This window comes from Nanorana parkeri, unplaced genomic scaffold, assembly GCF_000935625.1.
Source record: "Nanorana parkeri isolate BGI_ZX_2015 unplaced genomic scaffold, ASM93562v1 scaffold405, whole genome shotgun sequence".
Taxonomy (NCBI): domain Eukaryota; kingdom Metazoa; phylum Chordata; class Amphibia; order Anura; family Dicroglossidae; genus Nanorana; species Nanorana parkeri.
Genome location: NW_017306673.1, coordinates 399,082 through 403,763, shown reverse-complemented (window position 1 = coordinate 403,763; position 4,682 = coordinate 399,082). Strand labels below are relative to the sequence as shown.

The following is a 4,682-nucleotide window of genomic DNA, read 5'->3' as shown; positions in this document are numbered from 1 at the left end:
AAGGGACAATCTCCCCCCCCCCCCCTTGAAATGGTTGTGGTGAATGTTGAGATCTTGCCATTGAAGTACCAGACATGAAAAAGAAACAGCCAACATCTATCCGTAGCATATATTTTAAAGGGTAAATTTACTTTCCCGGGTAATTTTGTAAAATAGAATTAAACCCCCCCCACCCCCACCCCCATTTGCCATAAGGCAAGAGGGGGCCAGATTTCAGCGGATAATTCAATTTTCCCAAATTACTTGGGAAAAGTTAACTTGCCCAAATAACGACACATTTTCCAAACAGTAAAAAAAAAGTGCTTACCTTCATAAAGAATGGCTGCATGTTACAATCCAGACTACCTCCAAAAGATAGTAAAAGAAGTGACTTCAGAAGTCCTCACAACGTTAATACAGGCTTTAAAATCCACATAAAGGTGCTGTTCCTCTGTTCCTTCTATTATTCATGAATTATTTGACAACTGGGGAACACATTTACTTGTAAAGTAGAACTTTTGTTATTGTATAGTAGAAGGCTGTGACTAGGATCAAGCTTGGTTTGGGGAAAAGTGTCTTCTCTAAAATACCTGGGGGGAAAAAAAAAACATTTTTAGCAAATAAATGTAATATCAATAATACACCGATATTAAAACAGGTAAAATGTACAGCTGCCAACTCTTCCTGATCCCTAGGGATAGTCAGGGGGAAAAAATAAAATTAAAAAAACAAAAAGGTTGCTGGATACGTCCCTGGCTTACAAATCCATCTAGCACCTTTACCGTAAAAGGTGCCCATACACTGTACAATTATCGTACGATAATCGTGGGAAATCTCAAGATCGTATGATAACCGCAAAAAGTGTATGGAAGGCGTGCGACCGTTTCTACTGTACGTCGAACAAGCAGGCTGGGTTATGCTGGGCACACACCTTACAACATTTGTCTTGCGATGGTTGTAAGGTAATTAAAAAAAACGTACGATCTGCCTATCTTGGACAGGCAGATCGTACTTGCGATGATCGCAAGCCTGGCCTGCTGAGGGGCGGGCTTCCGATGACCGCAATGCTGAACGGGCAGTGTGCGCTTGCGCACACCGGCCCGTCCGGCTTTTATCTTACGAACATGCTACACACCCGCCAAAAATCTTACGATTCTCGGCGGGTTTCCGAACATGTTCCTAAGATAAAAGTCGTGCGGCCTTACAGTAGCAGAGGTCGCATGGCTCCCACACACCTTACGATAATCGTACGATCGCGGGATTTCCCGCGATTATCTTAAGGTGTGTGGGCACCGTTAGTGGCATGATTGTTCGACAACTGCCGAACGGGCCGTTGTGCGCACACTGCCCACTCAGCATTGCAGTCATCGGAAGCCCGCCCCTCAGCAGGACGGGCTTGCGATGATCGCAAGTACGATCTGCCTGTCCAAGAAGGCAGATCATACGTTTTTTAAATTATTTTACAACCCTCGCAAGGCAAAAGCCTTTCGAGGGTTGTAAAGTGTATGGCCAGCTTTAATGTCTATAGGAGGGTGCACGGACTACCATAAACATCCAAGAGAACAAATGGCCTGCACATCAGAGTTACAGATCTTGTCATTTACTGTGGTGTAACATTGTACAGAAACACAACAAGAAATGAAAATAAAAGCAATGACGCTTCTATCCAACCAAGCAGCCCTTGCAGTCTATAGTTGTTGGTAGATCTAAAAGGAGATCATACAACCAGAATGTAACGTGTGGTCAGGTGTGTTGGACATTTGTTCTCTCGGCTTTCAAAACTGACCAACTGTATCATGAAACGCAAACATAATGAAGTCACTTGCTTCTGCCTTCCTCATCCAGCTTCCAGTCCATCATGCACAGATTTGGGAACACATTGCTTGCAAATTCTAAAGGCTCACCAATTAGTGCTCTGTAAACGCTGATATACCAGTGATAAAAAAAAAACAAAAAAACACAACAAGAAAGAATACCAATAATAACAATACTAACTTTAGCTGGGGAGAGCTAGACCAGCTCTGCCTGAGCCTCCTTAAATAATGGGAGTGCAATGACATCATAGATGACATCACTATACACCCAATGTAAACAGAATGTGGAAGCATATCGTTTACCTTGCATTCACAATGTACTCCATAGGAGAGCTCTGCGACAGCATTTGATGCCCAGAAATTGAACATTTCATCTCCCGAGCTTAGCGCTTAGTGCCGTCTGTCACAGAGATAAGTCGACGGAGAGTCCCTCCGCACTCCTCACAGCAGTCCCGGCCAGATGAGAAAAGGTGGTGCTCGCAGTGATGAATTACCACGGATGGCGCCGTGCAAACACAGGAAGATCAGGAAATCACCAGCACTCAGTAATAAAGATAAAAGGGACATATTTATTTATCTTTACTACTGAGTGCTGGTGATTTCCTGATCTGTGTCACAGAGACACGATCGTTCCAACCTACACGAGTCGCTGGGAATCACGGGAGCTGCTGATTACCGTCACCCAGGTACTGAGACAAATAACTGCTAACCCAGCACTTTTATATGTCCTCCAAAGAGTTAACAAATTAACTTTTAAACTTATATTCATGCCAGGAAGGATAGCCATAGCTATACTTCCGGCACTGTGACAAGAGGGCTGCGGCTTTTCTACAGACAAGTCGTATTATATGTCCCTCTCTTCCCTTGTTCATTCACAGAACATCTTGTATTCTATGAATGGGTTCACAGGATACAAAGCGTTCCGTGAATGGACAAAGGAAGAGGGACAAATGACGGTGCGGTTTGCATATGTAAACCCAATCACAGAACTTATTTGCTCCCTTTTAGTCTGCTAACCATAACAATTAAAGTGTATTATTATTATTATTATTATTATTATTATTATTATATCTAACAAGTGCCAATCTGTTGAGGTCAGAAATTCAGCGCTGCTCTGTGTTCACTACCATTGTTACCTCAAGAAGAGTAATAATCCCTCCCAGTCCATATCTTAGGATTACATCATGATGATCTTTTATGTAGTGGTGATGGGTAGGGCCAACACCACTCAGTCCACAAAAACCATGTGTGTTGTCAGCCCACAATAAGACTTAGGAGCTGAGTGCATTTCTGGCACATCAGATATCTTTTTAAATCTAAAGTAGGGATGTACCGATACAAGTATTGGTGCTGATACCAGGCATTTTCACAAGTACAATGCCATTACCAGCCCTTTAAATTTTTAAACCACATCGGCTGCTGAGTTCCTGCGCTTGTGGGGACCTTAGCAGCCTGCTGGGGACATGCCAGAAGCCATCGCTGGCAGTGCCTGTCCAGTTCTATATCTTCTGCAGCCCCACACATGGCACCCGCCGAATCAACTCTACACAACATAGCCACTGGCGCAGAGCCCTGCAGAGATCCACATGCTGCCTGGGTGAGATCACAGCCTGGGGACATTTGTATTTAGCTCTGGGGAGAAACTGCCCTAAAATCATCAGTCTGTATTTTAGAAAAATGTCACATGTACCTTTAAGAAAAAGTATTGGTAATTGGTATCGGCGAGTACTTGAGGGAAAGTACTTGGTCTTGAAAACGTGGCATTGGGACATCCCTAGCATAAAGCAATGCAGAAAGTACATTGTCATTTTAACACAAGCCTGTAACTACAGTGAATAGTACTTTGTTCAGTGTTTGAGCCACTGTATACCATGCATGTAAAACCACAAACATGTTACATAGAAAACATATAATAATCCATAGCAAGCTACCCGCCACTGTGTATTACATATATAACAGATTGGTTACAAATTCGAGCCAAACCTTCATCTGTGAAGGTCTGTAGCTGACATTACAAAGTTCAACGAGATAAGATAAGGTAGTCATAAATTAAATAATGTATGTTGCAATAACAGGAGCCGATAGCCATGTGGGGAAGGTATCTAAAGCTTCGTGGGGGTCATTTGGTTCTTGTAGCACAAAGTTAGCACACAAAGAAATATTCATGTTCAGAATAAATCGATGGCTTGTGCACAGTAACATACAACTCATACGTTCTTGGGAACTGGTTGCAGCGAATAATTGCACACACACACCAGTGTAAGCGACTTGTAATGCTGGCCTAAAGTTAAGTTAGTATTAGTTACCACAACATTAATGAAGAGCAGCGATTTGGCACTTTCGTGGATTTGCCCATCTCTGTGGCCATGGCGAATACACTTTTTACTGTACCCAAAAAATTTTTTAAAATACAGGCGTATTTTTTACTGTATGCCAATGTGTCAATATTCATGTGCGAATAGCGTTAGAGAATAACAATGTTGCCCTGATGAAGGGACCCTGCGTGGCCCCGAAACGTTGGCTTCTTGACGCATGTGACATCTATAAAAGTGCTATGCTTTTCGCACATTACAAGTGAGTGCTGGTGACTACTATCTTTACTTATATTCATGTTCATGAACTCTAAAGCAAGTCTAGATTATGTGTCACAATCCCACTTTCTTGTGTCATTTAGAACACTGACTAGGAATCAAATTTACCTAGAAGCATGATACCACTGGATAAGCATTGTTTTTTCCAGATCGAGCACCAATATTTATATTTTGGTACTCGTCAATACCGGTAGCATGGAGCTAGCTTCCCGGGCAAACAGGAAGCCGGGCAGCGCGTCATTCCACGCTGCCCAGCAAGCCGACTCCATGAGGAGTGGCTGGGAAGCTGGATTCCCGG

At 43.0% G+C, this 4,682-nt stretch overlaps 1 protein-coding gene across 9 annotated transcripts in view; it reads right to left on the bottom strand.

The window, feature by feature from the left end:
• Window positions 1-341, bottom strand: part of EPN1 (epsin 1) — a 60,801-nt gene extending 60,460 nt beyond the window's left edge. For all 9 annotated transcript variants that reach the window (XM_018559592.1, XM_018559595.1, XM_018559593.1 and 6 more), the window contains exon 1: window positions 308-341. The gene's annotated coding sequence lies outside the window, so the exon portion shown is untranslated. The remainder of the gene's footprint in view (window positions 1-307) is intronic.
• Between the last annotated feature and the right edge of the window lie 4,341 nt (window positions 342-4,682).